Source organism: Adelges cooleyi, unplaced genomic scaffold (assembly GCF_023614345.1).
Source record: "Adelges cooleyi isolate 19-005CV unplaced genomic scaffold, UGA_ACOO_1.1 ACOO_flye_CR_arks_rails_tigmint_CR_PRNA_108, whole genome shotgun sequence".
NCBI classification, from domain to species: Eukaryota; Metazoa; Arthropoda; class Insecta; order Hemiptera; family Adelgidae; genus Adelges; species Adelges cooleyi.
The window spans coordinates 5,420,581-5,443,688 of record NW_026095761.1 but is presented as its reverse complement, the minus strand read 5'-3'; the positions used below and the strand labels follow the sequence as shown (position 1 = coordinate 5,443,688).

The following is a 23,108-nucleotide window of genomic DNA, read 5'->3' as shown; positions in this document are numbered from 1 at the left end:
GAAAATTCCAATATTGTGATGGTTACATTCCATATTGAACGAATTTTTAGTTAGTTTAGCGGATGGAAATCATACAAGGCATAAAGTATTTTAATATTACGAAAAAAATAGTATATTGATCAATATGCATAAAAAAGAGCGATATATTATTAAAAAATACCGTAATAAACATGCATTTTGTAAATGTTTAAAATAAACGTTGAAGAACGTTTTATACCTAAAATTTTTGTTTTATTTAAAAAAAAGATTATTTAAAAAACATGATTATTTAATATAGTACAAGCGGCTTATTTTAAATTTATGAATTAAGTGCTATTGTTTTTATTAAAAATAATTAATTAAAAATTATAAACTTTTGAGGTACATACAATTATCAGATCTATAATTACTCGTTTCACTATTGTAACATTGCTAAAAAATTATTGACTTATAAAAATTAACACTATAATACAGGGTGATCCACTTATCGTAAACCACTCAATATTTCATAGGGTTTAATAAGAAATTATAATTTTGGAGTTTCAAGTTTAGGGCACGAGGATAGGTGGAGTGTTGTATTATTTTTATCTGCGTGCATTTCCCAACCGCACTTCCCTCCCCATCCTAACTTTAAAACTCTTATAACTTTAAAAATAGTTATCCGAAACTGATTATCGACGAGACAAAGTTTTTAGTACATTATTCTCAATTCAAAAAGTTAACAAAATATATACGTTACCATTTAAGTTTTAAAAGTTGCTATTAAAAAAACTAAGTTGGGAGGGGGGTAAAAACAAAAAAAATTGTGAAAAATTGAGATCACATTGTAAAAAAAAAATATGAAAAAAAAAAATGTTAATTTCTTATTAAACCCTATGAGATATTGAGTGGTTCACGATAAGTGGATCACCCTGTATATTTAAAATGAAAATCATAATTGTATCATCATCTCTTTTTTCAGCGTTATTAAAATATTAATTTTTTATTTCTTATAAATAAATTACATAATAATTATAAGAATACTTATTTTCGCATTGAAATTAATATTATTATAATTAAATCTAGTAAAATTAAAAAAAAGTTTATTGTCATAAGTTGTTTGGCTATGTATAATATAATAATTAGTCATGGTCATAATAAAATATAAACCAACAAAGGTAAGACATGTGGACAATTTAAGAGTGTTCGGAAGGGAAAACACTGGTAATATTATTTTAATAATGTTCCTTCTTAATTACTATCACGGATAACAAAAATATACTTACTTAATGTCTGACTTTAGTAGCCCTAACCATGAAAAAGTTATAATAGTTGAATAATTTCCAAATATCTGCTATATCAATGCATGTAATATATTTATATGGTTAGTTTTATATGGTACGCAATTTGTACGGTTATTTATAGTCTATTGAAAATTATTTTATTGCCTCTTGATTCGCTCTAATAGAAATCTAAGCATTCCTAATTTAAGTTTTATCGTAGGACGGGTAGCTGAATATATATTAATGTTGGTAAACCATGTAATTGACGAGCTCATACAAGTGTCAACTGTTGTTGATATATTTTACAATACAGTATTATGAGAATATTACAGTGGCATATTTCTGTAACAATTTTTTTTTAATTGTCTAAAGGTGCAATTGAGAAATTATAAATTCAATTGAGACCTATGAGACCGTCATGAAATTGAGCATTACACGTTTGTAATTTATTGACTTTTATAAGTGGCACCATAGTGTTTAGTCTTAGATACCCATCTATACGAGAAGACGCGACTCAATATAGGGAACTCGTATTCAGATTGAAAAACGTCCCCACCTGGAAGGCAGCCATTTTGTGTACCAATTTCATAGAAAGTAAAAATGCTTCGTCACTTTTCTATAATACGTATTAAAATGTTAGGTAGGTGATGATAACACCGTCTTATCACAGACTATTTTCGTATAGTCTGTAGTCATAAGGTTGTATAGTAATAATGATAAAGAAATATTTCACTACGGCACATACAATAAAGTAATAATAAAAGGCCTGTTATACACTGTTAGTTTACATGAAAATAGTGTGAAAGAGTACTTCTCTCGAATGAAATGATACCGTGTCTGTATGTGTTTTGTCTTTCGATGAAACTCTAGGGTTTTTACTGAACGTAAAGCACTTTGATTATCAATGAATCAAATTATTTGTATATCTTAAATGTGATATCAACCATATTATCATTGATTTTACAGCCACACTCACAGCTAATAAATACTCAGTATACACTTGTTATACACTGTAGGTTTACTTGAAAATACCTATTTATATAAGACCAAAGAATTTTCTAGATACAATATTGTCCAATTGCAATATTACTAATGACATCAATTAACAAGCGAATTACTTTAAACATTGTTGATTGGTTAATATAGATAACGCCATAATATTATGCTTATTAACACAACGGGGTTTTCTCCTTTTAACAAAAGGAGGATTTAGGTACCGTTTAATATATTTTTTTAATTTAAAACCAATACTCAACAGCCTGGTATGATACTAGTGGTCCATACTAGTATGTATTATAGTCAAATTGATTTGTTGTCTTACTGTTTAAAAATTGTTGATAATTTTTCACTCATATTCATGTTTTTATTCAACGTTTTGTCTAAGATAAGTTAGGTGAGTAAAATGTAATTAGCTAGATTAACATTATTTTTAAAAGCTATTTTTTTGTGCTTCAATTTACTAAGAATTTGTATTACATAATACATGATATAATAAAAATTGCTATTAATTAAAAAATTACATGAATATTTTTTAGTATCTTAGGTTCAATTTATAAATTTAAAATTTCGTGATTCACATAAAATAATAAATGTGTTCAAGCAATAAGAACTATCTTAATAATAAATCAACCAGCAACGCGGGTTAGCGAGGATGAATGAATACTGATAATGATTTTTCCTACCACAATTAAATAATATTATATTAATTTATAATAATATATTTTATACTGTTATGTTTTTAATATTAGTAGCCGACCTCAAATAATTGGACTTAATCTTAATGTGGGCCGCGAGCGATTAGAAAAACAATTTATCAAAGTATAATAATTTATCGAATTGCTCTCATTTTTTTCTCTGAAGCTATTTACACAAATGACAATAATAATTTAGTAGAGGGTCAATAGATCACTGACTATTTTAACAAATACAAAATAATAAAATCAAATATACTAGATTCAAAAAACTCTCTATAGATAGTTTAACAAATTATGTACGTGTGTTGACAGAAAGATAAGAACACTTAACAAAAATCCTTCAATTTTGAAGCCTATCTAAAAATTTTAAATATTCAAAACATGGGCAAACGTTAGAGTGAATTACAGGTTTATTTATTTATTATGATTCAGCGCGTGTACAAAATAATTATAAGCTGTTTATTTACTTTTTAAAATCTGGTTTTGTTAAAATCAACTAGTTTAAAAGGCCAATAAAAATCATAATAATATATAAGCTTAAAAACCTTTGAAATGGACTTAAAAAAAATAATAATTTGCAAATAACAAAAAAAATATTTTAGGTATATATTTTTAAGATAAAAATTTTAAAAAAATTGTTTTAAGAAAAACTTATTAGGAAATACATGTGAAAGTTTTAAGAATTTTTTTCACTTTAGTTTCCAAATATTGAAAAATAAAGAAAATGGGTGAATTTTTGCAATTTATACTATAAAATCTACAAAAAAATCCCATTAGATTTCCCCATTACTTAGAGTCCTCCATTGACCCCCCAAATTTAAAGAAAATTGGAGACATGACTTACAAGTCGAGGCCGATTTGGCGTAGAACACCCTATTAACTTCGTTTATAAAATATAAAATTTTGTATTTATTTAGAGTTTTCATTTTGTGTACATCGATAATGTTTATGTTGTTTTATTATATTTATTGATAAATGCGTTTGTATAATATTACAGGATTTATGAACAAAATATTTATCATTGTATCAAACTACTAATGTGTATTTAAAAAAAAAGGTTTGAACAAATTCAAAAGGTGACAACAAAATAATTACAACTGTTGTAACAATTCCGTTTTAAAAATATATTTTTAATTAGGGATTATACATACAAATAAAAATATTGATTTTGTGTTAGTTAATATTTTTATAATATGTCACAAATTAGGGAAACAAAATGTGATTTAAAACACATCTAAAATAGAGCAGTGACTGTAGGTGATATATTATATTGTTTACTAGTACAGAGTCGTCAAAAGGGTATTTAATCGGATTTCTCTCAAACCTTACAATATCTTACTTAGCTTTGAACGTATTGCATCAAAGACGGTCATTTGTGTATTAGAAAGCAAACGGAACTATATACCTAAGTAAATCGTGTCTTTTTATACATTTAAACTGCATTACACATGTAATGTGTATAGTGTATCCCATAGTTTTTAAAACATAGTAATCAACTTTGTAATTAATTGATTTCACAAATAAATAACACTTTTAAGAATTTGCCAATTACCAATTGGAATCATAAATCGCTTTTATTAGTAAGATCATTTTGCATAACTCGGTAAATGAAATGCATCTATAATGCAAAACATTACAAACTTAATTGATTAATGCAACTACAATTTACAATGTATGGCTAATGTGCAATAGTATTAGTTGGTAGAATCTGACTTACAGTTTTTAACCAAATTTCCATAATTAGATGATAAATATTTCTGATTTTATGTCTTACATAAAATATAAAATCAACGATTGTTATAAAAAATCTGGTCAGTGTTGTTTTTTATTTATACTTACTGTCGACGGCGCTAGGCAATCAGCCAATAATTATTACACTATTAAAATACAAGTGAAGAGTTTATTATTTTTTATTTCAATCAAATGGGAAATTTTATCGTGTTGTCCGTTATTGAGATTATTTTTTTAGACGATTATACAAAACTAAAAGGTTATTAACATAAACATCCGCAAAATTGATGCAACATTTAGATTTTTATTTTAAAATCAAATGATTACAACACTTGAAACAATAAACCGTACAACAAAGAGTCGTATACAAAAATTATAAATAAGTACTTATTTACAATAACTTATTTATTTATAAATAATATTTAGATACACTGCTATTTTTGTGCTATATTTTTTAGATAATATCGGTACTTCATGTTCTAATAGTAATAAGTTGTTCATATCATTATAAGATAAATCAACAATAGCAAAAAAAAATATATATATATTCGAACTATCGTAGAAATATAAGCGAAAATGATAAAAAAAAATCTATTTTCAGTGAAAATAACTCCTTAATTTCGTTAACTTCACATATTATACACTGCATTGAAGGATAGCTCGTTTTACACAATTTATTATTAATAATTATACAAAATGGTTTTCGTTATTATTAATCACTCGTGTACCCTGTAGCGTGCCACAAACAAAATATTAAAGTTTTACTCTTCGAGACGCTGTTGCGTTGGTCTTAGCTGCGGTAACACGCGCAACAAATGCAAAATAACTTTCAAGACTATTTTACTCGTGGGCCTGATAATGTATACCACGCATAGTGTTTTATAATTATATTCACCGGATACTTAAGCACGACTAAAATAATATGTGATCTCAAACGGAGTTCACATGTTTATTTAATACCTGACTCCTTGATTCCAAACCTTCTAGAGCTCATTGTGTTGTAATTATTATCTCATAAATAAACAATGTTTGTTAAACAAACAATAAATTCTACTTTGTTAACTGCGATGGCCATTGATGTTAAGCATTCCCGTAACTCTCAAATTGGTCACACTACTCATTTAGGTATGTCTCACAACACGATACATGTGACGTGGAAAGCAAAGCTCTTGGAAAGAGAATGATAAAAAGGAAAGGGATAACCTGTCGATGACAATTTACAAAATTGAGATGGTGCTTTTTACGAATAATTTGACACCTGGTACATCTTTGTACCTTAAAAATGACTTAAGTTATTGCAGTCTGCAGTTTTTGAATGTATTGTCGTTTTTCTCTAAATCAATTTTTTAGATAACAAAATGTTAATTTTTTTAAAAATTATACAACCTTTAATCTGCACTTGGCTAAATTATTTTCTTTTACTGATGATTATAAATTACTTAGATCTATTAAAACGGTAAACGACCTATATTTATTACAGTGTGGCATTAATGCAGTTGAAAAATGGCGTCTAGAAAATAATATAAGTTTAAATTTATCCAAATGCAGTGTTACTTCTTTTTATCGGATAAAGGAATCTATAAGGATTTCTTATTAAATATTAAACTTCGTGTTACTATAATCGTTACACATATTAAGGACTTGGGAATTACATTTTCATCTGATTTAAATTTTAACCATCACATATCTACAATTGTAAATAAGGCTGCAAGACATTTAAGTTTTATCAGAGGACATTGTAATAATTTTAATAAAAACGCTTTACTGTTTAGTCATGTCTCGAATATAATTCATCTCATTGGTCACCCCATCAACTATATTTAATTTAGTATATAGAATCCATACAAAATCGATTTTAGCGCTTTGTATCTTTTAATTGCAATACCTACAGAACACCACATTCGCCTTACATAATTTTCGTCAATTGATTAAATATAGACATTTAAGAAATACAACGTATAAAATCAGATTTGGTATGTGTTTGTATAGATTACTTATTGCTTGTATATATAGTTCGGAATTATTAGCAATGATTAATTGTAAGATTTATAAACGTAACCTGCGTACCTAATAGGTTAAAAAACCCGAAACAAATGCTTAAGAATTCCCCTTATCGATCGATTTAGATTGTTTACTAGAAAAAGTGTGTTATTGGTCCACCTTGATATTTCAAAATTCCGAAAAGCAAGTTGTGACATAGTGAGGGAATGAAAAGTGTGATGTTTAACATTTTTTTCTTGTATGATAATAATACTCATAATAGATTGTCGTTCATTTTTTATCACGAGACGATAAACAAATAAATATTTATTGTGACATTTTATTTCGACATTTTAAAGTAATTTCCTCTATCGAAAATTGGGCGAATACCCGTTTTTCCTCTTTAGGATAATGTCTCTTATCATTCTGACAGGAAAGGTGCACCCCCTTCTGATAAAAAATAAAATCAGGCGGTTTGAAAGTTATAGTGCAAAATGTCTCGAAAAACAAACTACTAAGAAAAGCAAATGCGTCACTAATGCAACCAATACTATCTTAGGTTTGCACAAAGTCAAAAGGGCATGACTTTTTTTTATTTAATGTGCTATTAGCTTATATTTTTGATGTTATTTTATTTTTATATTTCATACGGACCTAAGTCCAATTAAAATTATACATTCAAATATACAATAAACACATATATATCTATACAATAATTAGTTTTGTCTTAACATAAATAATATATTGACTACACATTTAACTTAAGATTACTTTTTAATTCATACTATAAATTACTAGTGAGATAGCGTAGACCATGTCTCCGTAGGCTAGTGATTTATTTCTGAGTGAAAATGAGTTGATTAATATGTTAATTAGTTATGGGAATAAACGAATGATTTTAATAAAAATTCAATGCTAAGTAATCAAAATAAAAGATGAAAATGTTGGAATTAAATATGTCGAATCTCATCGTGGTCGTTAATTGGTCAGGAGTTCTGCCGACAGTGCGCGCTCAAGCCAAAAGGTGTCCGGCGGTAGGATTTGCGTTCCGGTCAAATGGCCTACTCGAAATCGTCCATTTGAAATTACTTTTGTATATAGATTTACAATATTATCTATATTATTATTTTTTTGCTAATTTGAACATTCGATTAATCGGTGTATTAGACATTAAAAAAGTGGTAGCAGACTTGTGGTAGAACTAACCGGTATTATCTACACGAAGTTGTAGAAATATTAATTAATGTGTTCCCAAGTTATATAAGTTATTCTAAATTCCCTAACTTGGGAAAGTTTTGCATTGTGGCGGGTTCTCTTATCAACATATTTTGGTACTCCTGACGGAGCAACCGGTTTTCCCCTTTAGTTTTTTTATTCAACTTCATTCCCCCGGCACGCATAAAAAGGTAAGACATTCTTTAGCGATTTTTTCTTTGATTATTAACAATTTCACAAAGAAGAGTAGAAACTAAATTATTAATTTTTTTTCATTCAGAAAAATTAAGTTAATCGTCAATACAAGTCGAAAAACTAAATATTTTCACTACATTTTTAAATATATTAATAGTAAATAATTGTTTTTCAACAAAACCGTAGATCTGGTCTTAGACCGCCCCAGGAACTCAATGGAGTTGTTAGTTTAATCAATCAAATATAATTATACTACGTAATATGCTCTTTTATATTTTTTAACATAAACAGATTATTACTTTTATTTTTTTAAGTTTCGATTCTGTTTGGTTTTTCAAAAATTAAGTTTTCATTGTCTGCCTTTACCGCAACATGCTCAGTGTCGAACAAAAGCCCAAATTTTCGTTTCCCAAAGGGTTTTTAAAGGTTTTCGAGCGTACCTGTTGTAAGACGGAATGAGTAAACTTTTACTTCCCAAGTGACTGGCTTCCCTAACTGACTAGTCAGTGGATATCGAGTTTTTGATACAAATCGGCAACCGCTTACTGTTTACCATAGCACAAGCGCGTGTTGGAAGTAATGTTTGAATTGTAACCTATGGAGTCCAAGAAGACCTATTTATTATTATTAATGGTATTGCGTTTTTCAACGGTGTAGTTTTTACAGATTTCCGTTGTATATATATATATATTATTGGATATTTTTTTAACAGGTTTTAAATGCAAAAATGTGTTTGTGTGTCACACTTCATACAACGGCAGTTAGCCGTGCGTTTTTATTATGAACATGTTTTATACATTATATATATTGAAGGTTTTTTTTTTTAATTCTCAAGCCGGTAATATTATTATACTTATCAAGTTATCATGCGAAATAGGTGTAGGTGTATGCTAAACCGGGATACTAAAATAAAAAATTTCAAAAATAATACTTCAGGAGAAAATTAAATTTATTATCTACAGGTGTCACCTGTTGTTTCACACGAGCTTAAAACGTATAATAATAACAATTATATCGTTTGATTTCCACACACAATTTTCAAAATAATAATTATTAAAGCGTTGTTAAAACATTCGGCGATAGTCGACTTCGATAAAGTACACAAGACCTAATGGTTTTACCAATTAAATTACAGTAAAACGATATGGCACGCAAAAACCAACCGCTCATTATGCAACATTAGTGTTCAAATATGTTATAATAATATATGATAACAATAATAATATAGTGTAGAAACTTTGGATGTGTGATCGAATTCGGTTTAAAGTTCGAATCGTTGTGAGTTTCCGTTTTTCCGAAAAACGTGTCGCAATTAATAACGCACATAAATATAGATTTATGCTATTATTAATATTTTATGTTTTATGGTTTAATGGCGAAATTTCCGGTTATTGAAATCGGAAGTATATACCGGAATAAGGTTATACTCTGCCCCTCCTTGTCCCCTACCACTCCCCTTCAGCCCCCCCCCCCCAAAAAAATAGTTGGCAAAGACGACGACACCGTCACACCGCACACGGTCCACAGACAAGTTATATTTTTGTTAATATGCGTTTGTGAGTAATCATATTATACAAGGTATTCAAAATTGTACAATACAGCCTAATTTTCTGAGAAATAATAATTGTTTTAGATAAAAAAAAGTGTCGTATAAAAACAATTGTTATATTTAAATAAATTTAAAAAAACAAATTCAAGTTAAAAATATTTAGGTAAACGGTAGTTTTAGATAGTACGATTTTTAAAAGTCAAAAGCTAACATACATATTTGATTTGTTTATTATAAAACAATAATATATAATGTAATAAAAAACCATTCAACGAGTCGATATTTAGTTTTAGAAAACGCTTTTCGAGTTATTAGCGTTTAAAACTATTAGTAAGGAAGTGGACTGTTATCTGCATAAACTTCTCGCCTGCACTTCACTTTTCATTTATAACTATGAATTCTAACAATTAAAAACCGATAATTGTACAGATATTATTCTCAAATTATATATAGTATTATTTTTTTATAAAATTAGACAATTATATTATACCAATATGTGGGTTCCTCTTCGACTTAAAAAAGATATCCTTTAATAACTATTTTTAAATTGAACAACGAACAGGTATTTGATTCAAAGGGTATAACTCAAAAAAATTTCAAAACAAGATTTTAGTCGTACAGCAGTATTGGTCAATGAAAACATAAAGTGATGATCATAAAATTATAAGCACATGTTTATCCACGATTAACCAAAAGGGACTTTTCTGGTTTTTGTTCTGTACTCTTCACATGTATTTCATATAAGTTTTACAAATGTTCACCAATTTTTTAATGGGAAATGAAGGAAACTTGTGAACGTCAACCATAAGAACACAGATAAAATAATTTTGTATGATGCACACCTGCAAAATCCTACTTTACCATTTTGATTACCAACAACTTGTTTAATAATATGATAAATGTATAAAACTGTTCATTGTAAAAAAATCTGCAGACCCTGTATATTGTCAAGTATATTTTATTACAATAAAACAACACCTGCATTGGCACGGTTACAGCGTTGTAAGCCTGCGTGTGCGTATGCGTTTGGTCTGTGTTTTGTCTACGCGTATGCCCGTGCCTGTGTTTGTGTACGAACGTCGCGATCGGCGTATATTATTGGACCGGAGGCTGCGACCAAATCGCAACAACATATAGCTGCCGTTGAGCGGTTAATATACCCATGAAGGTGTGTGTGTGTATGTAATATACCAGCAGGTAGAAAATATAACAGTTGTACCTATACAACATGACCACGGTTATGATTCCAATAATAATAGTAATGTTTGTATATAAAAATATTATGTTTATATATATATATATATATATGTATAAATTGGCGTAGGGAACACGGGGTACACCATTGGGGTACACGGCGTCGCGTCGCTGCAACAACGGCGGCCGTCACGTAAGACGAGCGCGCCGCGACGCCATTGGCCGAGAGTGGAGGACGTGTGGCGCGCGTGGCCGTTAAAAAGTGGCGGGCGGACGTCGAGCACATCTCGCGCTTTGGATAGGGACCGCATTATCAGTAGACTTGTACGGCCGCTCCGGTATCAGCAATACACGTTGCGCCGCCGACTTAAGCGGATCCGCGGCATTAGCTGCACCGTTGTTTATAGGGCCATATAACAATATACAATATATTATATACAATACATAAGGGAACGCAACTGCTATATAGATTTATATAGTGTATAGTATTGTAAGTCTCTTTTTTTTTTTACAATTTTTTTTTCCGAGTGAAGTACTACTAAAAAATATATTTTTATTCGCCGTCGAAATCGTATAAATATTTCCGTTTCTGTTTAAATAGGGTTCGCTCCTTTTTCACCCGTCTCTCTCTCGCTTTATCTGTCTCCGTCTTACTGGATATATCTTTCTTTTTTTCCTCAACGTTTCAATTACAAGTGAATATCCGAGACCAGATTTCGCAACGTTATGCTCAGTCCGGACGTCATCCGCCACATCCGTTTACGCGCGATTTGAACCGAAACCAGAACGTAAGAAGGAAAAAAAAATTTTGTCTTCGACTCGGCACTACAAAGGCGGATCACAAAAGGATTTCAAGTGAGTTATCCACCAAGAGGGTTAGCTAATATTTACATATTATGTACATAAAGACCTATTTGTTGAAAAAAAATTTTGAATTAAAAAAAAACTAGCAACTGATAATTATTTACAAAACTACAAATGATTTTACATTCAGCGACGCAAACGCAAAGTTTCTACATTTGTTATTTTAATCTCTAACGTTAAATATTCTCACTCGTATATCTTCTCATTCTTCGACCGTTGTTTTCAATGGAAACATTACAATTCTAACTGATGCATAGTGAATTATATTTACTCACACTTAACGGCTCTTAAAAAAATATTTGTTTAACAATTGTCATATATTATACAACTTAACGTAGTACACAGTGTTCGCCAGAGATAGTAAAATGTATTTAATTATTGCAAAATCTCCACGCATCATTTTCAGTGGTCGACACTTATATAGTTTTTCGCCGGAATAAGTTACACGGAAATCTTTAAAATCCAATATTCGATTGTGATTAATAGGTATGGTTTTCGCTTTAAAATTAATTTTGGTCGAACTTCGTTTTGTGTGATTGAACAAGTTTACGGTTCATCCGAACTCGAGGTACTCTTTCGGCCAAGTACAACGTTTCAACGATGATAATTAACGACTTACAACGACCTTTTGTACGTTTTTGTTAAAGCTTTTTGTTTTCGTTTACACTTCTGGTTTCCAACTTGCGACCTTTATGGCTCTTAAACGTAAGTAGTACACGGTTTTTGTCTTGAACGAGTCGATAGTTAAGTTTCGGTCAACAACAAAGTTCACTCAGATACTATCCTAGTAATCGAACTAACGAAATTAGTATATTAAAATTCTTGTGCACAAAATCTTTGATAAATTAAATTCTATCCCGTGTGCTTTACCGGGTGTTAGTGATCTACATTTTAACCTTTACGGTCTATGATCTATGTTTACCCGGTTGCCAAAAATTTCAGGCCATTAGAAAAAAGCTAACGCCCGGTATACCCTTAATACAAATCATATGTCGAAAAATGTGATGAAGTTGAGTATGTATTAAATTTATACACTAATTAAAATATCATCTAACTGTGTCTATATTCAAATGATGTGCCTGTCCGTTTTTATTGCCAGTAATATTATTGAGTTCAGTTATTAGCATTTTAAACACAAAATGGTAAAACAAAACGTGTTATAAAACATTAGCGCAGCGACCTATGTCACATTATTACTGTAGTTCTACAAACATTGGTTTGGTGAGGAACTTATTATTACTTTGAACAGAAAAATACTTTTATACTTACTACTAAAATTTCATTGTTTTGATAACAAGTGGATAATAAAACGTCAAAGCAATTTTTACAATGGACCCTGCCGTTTTATACAAACGGTTATTAATTATCAGACCTACCTACGGTTATCAGTATCTTTTCAAATTCCACTATATCTAACTACATTAGCATGGAATACCTATGCTTTTGCGATGAGCAATTTGCAGGGTAACAACACGAAATTCATAATATTAAGGTTAGGTTTTTTTTATTATAATCGTATGCAGAATCCTCTTGTTATACATTATGATAACAATACAACTTACAAGTGTTGGCTTGCGATCAACACAGACACGATTATTACTTACTTAATTAGCTATAACTACTCAGGTCTTCCCGTGGATGATTTTGAGATATATCCGTGGTTGTTGACACGGATATATCTGAAAATCATCCACGTGATATTTCAACCCGTGAAAGTTTTAACACATTCATACTCAGGTCTTATTACTACTTTTATTATGCAGTACTTATCATTAAACCACAGCCGATGATGTAAATAAAATATAGAATTATAGTTTTATCAATCGCCCAAAACATCAAATGGTTTAACATCTTCTAAAATAATAGAGCGAATATTTGTTACCTTTATTAAGTTATCCCGGTATATAATTTTATATATATTATCAATTCATCAATTTTCATTTTATTTGCTAACACAACTAGATATATTGACTCTGTCGATCTATATTATAAAGATAAAACAAAATGGGATGTAAATATAACTATTGGCACGGGAACAAATTAAGTTCTTTACACGTGATGAAAAAGAAACTACAAAAGAGGTTTGATTAAATATATATATATATATATAAATATGTTTACACTATACATGTACATATACTTTTTTCATGAATAACGTACACACGACAGTTTTTTTTTTATAACAGCGTTAAACTGTTCTAGACTAAAAAAAATCTTTTAAATATTTCAGCTAACGAGAGTTTAATTACTTTAACCGATTTGCTGGAATTTTAAGTACACGTATAATTTATTGTGTGATTTAAATTTTAAAAGTAAAGTCTTTTTTCAAGAAAACGGCAATAATTTTTTTTTATTAAAGTAGCGTTTTGTTATGTTACATGAAATTGGACTTAATTTAATTATAACCTAAACAAATATAACTGTATACCTTCTTCCAGACTATTCGACTACCATCGTCTTTAACTTACACTCATTTACGCATACGCCTTTTATTTCATATCGTATTTTAACAATCATTATGTTTTTAACCATACCGTTTTTGGGTAAACACTTGAGTTTGTTGAACACCAGTTAAATTATTTTTAACATATTTAATAAAATATGTTTAATGTAAAAGTGGTTTGTATAATAAACTTATTTTTTTTATTATTATTTAAACGAAAAATATTCGTTCTGTTATAATAATACTTGCTTAAAAAAAAAAAAAAAAATCGTTGGTTAACATTGGAAAACTGAGATGGAAAAGATAAATAACTCTAAAATAAATGATATTTTTAAAAGCATTACCTATTGTAGCCGTTCAAAATTATAAGAAGAAGGTAACATTTTTTGCGACAGCGACTAATGGGTTAAGGTTATTTTACAATTGGTCCAATAAGGAAACAAAACTTCCGCCTTAGTTAAATGTTTGCAGTGTCATCTAAACAAGTAATCCCGCCTTTACTTATGTTCATACAAATAAAGCCACTATGTAAAGTTGACAAAATGTCAAGTAAATACTGCGTTTTATTGTGGTATACGCTGAAATTATTTTAGTCAAATAATAGTAGAAACTTTTAATTTAACTTTAAAATGTATACTATGAATATCGTATTAGGTACTCTTTTTTTTAAACACAAAGTTCTTATATTATATCGTGACTACCGAAAAACAACGTCTTAAGTGCACACAATTGAATTTAGTTTAGAAAAATTGATTCTTTACGGCATTTGTATTTGCATAAAAAAAAATTATCCTTACATACGTAAAAAAAACTTTATATCGCCATATTATATTATAACGATTATGTGTATACTTGTTCCTGAAACCCCAAAAACTCGAAAATTTAAACGAAGACGTGATTCTTTGGCAGCTATAAACAAACAAATCTGTTTATTACTTTAATATTATATGTTTGAATGACACGCCAATTCGTTAATAAAATGACTAAACATTTAAATAATTCCAGTAATTTTTAAATCGAGTTACTTGAACCGTACACTCATATATATTGTCACCATTTTGTGATTACTATAATCAACTAATTCAATAAAATAATGGCTTTCATTTTGGATATTCTTTACAAAGATCAAATGTACAATGAAATTCAATGTTTGATAAGAATAGCTATAACATAAAAACTAAAGACCTACGTTTAAGAAAAATGTATCAAAGTTTTTTAATCTTTAATAATGAGTGCTGTAGAAAGTTATACGTCTAAAAATAGCAAACTTAATACGTCCAGAGTAGGTTTTTTTTTAAAAAAACTTATATTTAATAAGTTTTTTTACACTCAAAGTATAAACTAAAAGTAGTTAATTTGCATTTTGTACACTATTAAGGAAAATAGATTATACAAAGAAATAGTAAAATGATTTTTATGTATTACGATAAGGTTAAGTTAATATTCAGATCTAATAACTAATTTGTTTTTTAAATAAAATATATATTGGATTATAACTTATCTTCGCATAAATATTTTATTTTTGATTTGTATTTATTAAGTAAACAATCTTATGAACGCAAACTCGTTATGCCTCGGATTAAGACGTTTCCCGACTGTGCTAATTATTTAAGTCCTTCCTATTTGATATTAATATGTTTAAATACATCCGGTAATTATTTTTTATTTGTCACATATTTTTAACAAATATAAAAAAAAAATTTATACATAACATGAACAACCATTTTTAACCGGATTTTCTTTTTTAATCCTAATTAATGTACCTACATTTTTTTTTTATTTGTAAACGTTTGAGTTAGCAAATGTTTGCAAAAAAGTTTGTACACACGATGACTGTTTACGTAAACGCGGTTGTTATGTTAATAAGCAGAAAATGAATAAAACGTGACTTTACCTGGACGAAAAAAGCACAAACATTTATAACCATCTAAAAAGTAACTTTTTCAATCACTAGAATTTTATAAACAAATTATTATGATCAAATAGGTAATGCCACTAGATATACAATCAATAACGAGCCAACTAACAATTGTCAAAACAGCAGTCCTAAAATGTGTATTTGTAACAAATATTTTTTAAACCGTACATAACTAAAAATTATTCTTACAGTTTTACTTGCCACTAGACTATTTATTTGGGTCAAATGTGAGCAATTATAGCAACAGTCAAATAAATGCACTAATAACTCAAACTCCTAAATGTTTATCCATGTGAGCTCATCGCAAACTGTATTTACTACAGAAGAAAGTAGTAGAAATACACAATTGAAATTCTCCTTTTTAGATGCAGACTTTTGTGCACGGGGTCACTCAATTAAAAAAAAAATCCTTATCCTCAACAAATCTTATCATGCGGTTCATACCACATACTAAGTACTCAGTACGGAAGAATAAACGCTCGAGCTCTTTGTAGTGTTATTAAAAATGAATTACAAAAAAAAAAATCTTTGTCTAATTATCAGAAATCTCTATTGAAACTTCTTGTGAAAATTCAGAATATTATAAAATACAAATAAACTAACGAGAAATGAGTTAGGATGAAAACTTATAATAAAAAAATAAAAAAATGTTGTCTCTAAGATTTAGTTATTATTGTTTTTTTTTTTTAATTTATAATATATAAAAATAGGGTCATGGTGTGGCACAATGATTCACTGTGCGACACCCGAGGTTAGTCTAAGTCCGTTGCTGCTTGATCTCGAATGGGTGGTGACCAGCCGGGATTTCGGTGGCTCATTCTATGTATATCCCTACAAATCCAAACCAACTAAGCCAACCAAAAAACTAATAACCTGAATTTTCGAAGTCAAATAAAAAATGTATACATATAATGTATAAGAACGTCAACAGTATAAATCGTTATTCTTTATAGAATATATTGATGTTAGTTATCGAATCTTTAAGTATGTACTTATAGAATAAAAATCTGTTAAAATGAAAAGTAATAAATGATAACTAATAACTTTAGTTAATTAATTAATTAGTTATCGAAACAAACACTATAAGGTTGACCTTGTAAAACGGTCAAACTTTCAAAAATTCGGTCTACACTATAGAATTTTTAAAAAAATGATAAATTACTACTGTAATAATTAGTTGAACTAAATCAAATATACATGAAAATGATAAAATCACTGACCTTACAAAAACCTAACATACCACTTTGGTACGAACCATTGGTTTTAGAAAAAAAACTTAATCAACTTTTTTTGTGAACGAATAAAATATAAAAAAATATTATTAATATTATCATGAAATTCATATAAAATCTTTTTTTTTTTAAGTAATCACATTAGTGGATACCCTGACCGAGCATACGCCTTAAATGCATGTTTTACTTTGTTAATGTCATCACATTTTTATTACATTAATTTTAAGTAGGTGGTTGATTAATGAGCTGTACTTGGTGTCAATGTAATATGTTTAACGTTAAAAATTAAAATGAGTAACAATCTATGAACACAACCACTGTATAGTGGTATTAATTAATAGTTTAGAAATTAAAACACTTAATATATGACAGATAATTAACTACACAATTCTAGATATTATCTAGGTATTAGTATCAACAATAAAATAGCCTATTCTTCAAGCAAATTATGTTATTCCATAGTAAATTTCTTAATTTAGTCATGCTTAAACGATTTTCCCACTCATTTGTCATACGCCAATTAATATAATTACTTAAGACGTGAATCATAGCCTCGTTTGAAAACAAATGATTAACAAAATGACAATAACGTCCACCTTTGAACATTTCTAAACAAGACTAATTGTTTTTTTTTTAATGGTAAAATCGGCATTCGGTGTTTTATTTTCTTAAATAACATTTATGTCGCGTGTATAGTGTAATAAGTTATAATGAATGATTAGGATGTCTGCCGAACATTTTTTGCTGTATTATGGCGTACCAAAAAAATAATAGACTTGTTTAATTTACGACCTTTTTACTGTATTAGATCTCTGATCAATGGAAGAAATGGAGTGATTTTAATAAAAGAAAGCGCAAGTACCAGACACAAAAACATATGAAGTCTGTTTATTATAATCTGTCTTGGTAGATAACCTACTGGCTACTGGTCACCTAGTTTGTTTTCTACTCAACAATATCTAATAAACATAACGAATAGGGGTGAGATTTGTAAAAAAAAAATGTATATTTAATATAGATCCCACTATTTCTGAGTCTTTGAAATGTGCATTATTGATAAATGTTTAAGCACATATAAAAATCACTTGTTATTTTTGTAAAACTAGAACTTTCTCAATTTTTCCGAAAATGTAAAATAATTTACCTATATCAATAATATCAATAATCAATTATTTGCTTGCAATTTTTTTTACTACTAATTTTTTATATTTGTCTTTTAAAGATCTATTCTCGCTTTGATAATATTATTTACTCTAATCATTTTAAAATAATAGCTGTATTACATTTTCCTTGAAAATTTTATTTTGTTCGAGTGAATGTAAAATGAATCAAAGCTAAATGGTTACATTTGCATTTGACTTAAACTTTAATATAGTTTGAAATATCACTACTATAATATGGTTTTTAAAATTTACATCTACGAACTCGGTTCTTGGAATTTGTGTCGCGAGCAATTATAAAAACTGTGTACCTTATTCATTGCTATTAGTTCATGTAAACATAAATAAGTTTATTTCAACAAGCTTTTGTTTTAAAAATTCGCCGACTGCTACATTAAATAATTGTTCCTTTAAAATAATTATTGTTTTCATTATTTTGACGGAGGTCAATATTTTTTACCCCGTTTCCAGCAGGATTGTTTTCAATTATCCCTTGCTGGACATAAACACACTGAAGAGATGAAAAAAAACATCTTATCCTCTTATGGGAATTAAACAAATACGTCGAAATACTGTTCACACAACCAACCTAAATGACGTTAAAAATTAAAAACAAATAATGCTCATCGCAGGAAAAAATACAAATAGCAACCTCTACGGTTTTGACACATTTACTGTTGGCCAGCCATGGTGTTTAACTCGAACAATAAAATCGATATTCATAAATTATGTATAGATAGTATGTATTATATATTTGCACGAATTTAAAAGGGCCAATCTCAATTTTTGACCAAAATTATTTATTTAACGAGTTCGCACTACTTTTTTTTCACAAATCTGATCTCTTCATTTATTATTTAAAATCTTACTTATCATTACTTCAACGGTGAACCCCGAGCATGTTAATAAAGTTAACACTTTAAATATTAAATAAAACCCATGTTCCTGGATGGGTGACATTTTAAAAAAACGTGCGTGTTATGAAAAATGATAACTTCAGTAGTTACTCATTTGAAAAAATATACTAATTATGAGATATTTTGCTCTTTTAGATTTAAGACATAAATATATTTGTATTCTAATCTCCAATATTTTAATACAATATGGGTAGTCTAAAAACGGACAAACTTCAGTAAGTTAGTCCGTGTTTCAGAAAGTTATGCTCATACCATTAGTAACGATTGTACAGTATAAAAACTAAGTAAAAAAAAAACTTTTGGACTACGTATCGGGTTATTTGTTTTAAAAAAAATTGTTTAGTCATAAAATCTTTAAAATTATTATATTATTAAGCACATACTTGTTAAACTACAAAACCTGCTTAATAGATAGAAAAAGAGGTTAATAATTAACATGGTGATTTTTAAGTTACAAAACTATCATAGTATACAAAATTCAATACTTTTACGTGGATAATAATCGTTAAAAATTACATCTAGCTGGGATGTCTTAAATCTAATTTTTTCTTTTACAATGTTAGTTATAGTCGTAATATACAACAAAAAATACATTTTAGGGGAAGATGAAGAGTATTTACTATATGTTGTTAAATTATACTTTTAAACTTACTTTTTCTTATAAAAAAATGTTTATAACTTTTTGCCCGTTTATAGACCATTCTAATTAATTGTATACTTCAACTGAAGCGGTTATTTATGATGTGCATAAGAAAATATATTTATCCAAAAATGTATTTTATGTTAAAAATGTCTTATATGATATTAATTGCGTCACTAATTAATATTTAAAAAAAATGTATTTTTATAATAATTGATAATAAACAAAACGAAATTTGTATTACGACCAAATAAAAAAAAAATAGTTTTTTTAAGTGTAACTTTTTAGTGAAAAATAGTTAGTTTTAGTTTCTTAAAAGTTTGACCTTTTGTATTCAGAACCTTTTAAAAACAAACATTTAAATTTAAATAGAGCGCACTAGGTCATTTCGATATATGTCTTGAGTGCGTTTCTTAAGATCTTCAGAAACTATGATCGGATTAACGTTATACCATAATTATTATGATCATCTGACTTTCAGTTTTCGTACACAATGTAGTAGGAGATGCGCTTGTATAAGTGCGTCTATGGCTATACACAACTAAATTTTGCAAAAAATATGCACTCGCTGTGCTGTCGATTTTATAAAATACAACATTGATTGCAAATCGCCATTATTTGTTTACTAATCGCAGACTGTGATCGTAATCAATGTCCTTTGCTGTACCTAACTATGCACTATGATAATGGTTTTGCTTGTCCAAGACCACCAAGGAAGTCGCATTTGTTTGTAGTGGCTTTGACCAGACTGACCCGTACAGGACGACCTCAGCAGTTAATCGGTACGTTATCGTACCACAAGTGGTACATAATCGACCCTTCCGGTTCATCACGCAGACATAGTACAAAGTATATCCGGTGTATTACATCAACGACGAGGACAATAGAACGAGGGTTAACGTTGTTATAAGCGGCACAACGACAAGCAAGCCGGCGACGATTTTCTTTACTCTCGTTTAATCGTCGATAGCTATCACCAACCCGGTGAGTGTATACCTTAAACACATTCAAAAAAAAAAAAAAATATGTATTTGGCCTCCAAACAGTCTGCGCGAGATGATGCTTTGCGGAATATATTATTATTTCATTTTCCCTCTAATATTACCGCGGCAATGTTGTGTGTAAACAATCATGATAATAATATTATTATATACTTGGAATCGAATGGGTCGAATAAGATTTTTGCGACGAACGATAAAAACCTTCGCCCGGTGTTGACCGACTTTACGGTATGGTTATAAACTTATGAGTGGGTCGACCGATATTAAGTGTGTGCTCGAATCGGCTCGTCAACCTTCCGTTAGACGTTTAATTTAAAACGTCTACAATATTATCATCTCCTATTCGACAATAATAGATATATGTTTGTCGTAATACGTATTGAGAACAAAAGTAAAAAATGTCCAAGTCTATCTCATTTTCTATTTTTTTTTATTTAACCGTCGTCTTTACATCGGCTCTGTTTTGCACTGGCAGCGCCCTGTGTGCAGTTATACCACCGCACAACTACTTAAAGGGTTACAAAGTGAAGTGCTCTAATGACCTATTATATTTTCATATTTTGCATCTTACGCCAAGTCAAACACCAAAATCGATTCAAAAATCAATCGTTAGTCGACTATTTTCTTCAAAAACATCTATCATAATATTGATACATTGTTTTAATAATTACTTTTATTGTAATATTTTTAATTCTAATCGTTGTATTCATAATGCGTTTCCCCAAAAATGTATCATATTCATTTGAAGTACTCTGTTTTTGTACTAAAAATTCTACCTAAACATATTCTAGTGAAACTATAAAAGGCCAAATTCGGAGCTGCTCGCTAAAATCGAATTTGACCGTTTTATTATTATTTGAATAGAATACACACATAAATAATGCGTCACTTATTAAATAAATAACTGTTCTCTGAATATTTAACGGTTATATTATGGGTGATAGAAATACGCATAGTAGGATCCTATATCACTTTTTATATTATCGTTTGAAAATATTAGTAGGTATATTTTGCCTACCTGATTAATTATTTAATACAGAGGATCTTTAATTGTTGTACGGTTTATCCTTATAATAAAAAAAAAACCTGCTATTTTCCCATAGCAGTTATATAACGTGCAGGTTCGTGCTATAATATTTTATTTATGTACAACTTGCGGTATAAAAATGGAAATAGTGAGCAAATAAAAAAGACGTCACTGGAATCGATGGAAAAGGCCTAAAGGGAAATGTACGGTGACGTGGAATGTGTCCTTTCGAGATTTGGGTGTACGATCTGTCTTTCGAAATCAACGAAAACCCCAATCTAGACTGTCCGATATCCAAAAATGATGGTCGACCAACGTATTTGAGAGCCGAATGCTCATTATTCATGTGGATATGTGCAAACGGCGCATTTTTTTAGTTATGTTTTAAAATCATTATTCGGAAAATAAAGCAAATGAAAAACTTAGAGGTAAAAATGAGCTTTAGTTACATAAATAGTATTTTAAGATAAGCGACCGTAAATTGGATTTTAGCCGCAGTTAAACTTTAAAAAAAATGATCCATTTAGTATAAGCCTACCCTGATATGGATGAGTAGGTTGAATATGCATAATTAGCCGAGTGCAAATTGCATCAACTCCTAAAATATATTATGCGATATTTCCATGATAATCTGTACATATTGCTGTCAATCGTCAATTAACTACTTAAATGATATTAGTGAAAACCTACATCAACGAAAGTATGGGTTATGTTGAACTCTATTAAACATTAAACACAATCTTGGAATGCACAGCTAAACAAAATGTGCATTACGATTTATACGTATAGAGAAGCTATATGATAACAAAATTTCTTAAAGGTTAAACTTATTTACCAAGGACCAATGAAAAAAGAGTTTGGCTTGTAAACGGCTGATTAAAGTCCTTATCGGTTAATCTCATAGTAGGTTTAATATCGCAAAATATATAAGAATGATGATTACATTAACACTACCAACCGTCAATGATGTAATGTATCTTTGCATAGATAGCAAATGCGATAAGACCATAAAAGATGTAAAAATGTACGCGTTTTAAGTATAACTCAAAGAAATAATAAGATATTTTATAGCTTTTGTCGTTTCTTCGGTATTAAGTCAAAATAATA

General features: G+C 29.0%; 1 protein-coding gene across 3 annotated transcripts in view; it reads left to right on the top strand.

Annotated features, from left to right (window-relative positions):
• The first annotated feature begins 11,142 nt into the window (after window positions 1-11,142).
• Window positions 11,143-23,108, top strand: part of LOC126842921 (nitric oxide synthase, salivary gland) — a 60,312-nt gene continuing 48,346 nt past the window's right edge. For 2 of the 3 annotated variants that reach the window (XM_050580170.1, XM_050580152.1), the window contains exon 1: window positions 11,143-11,654. The gene's annotated coding sequence lies outside the window, so the exon portion shown is untranslated. The remainder of the gene's footprint in view (window positions 11,655-23,108) is intronic. The other variant, XM_050580161.1, reaches the window with a different exon arrangement.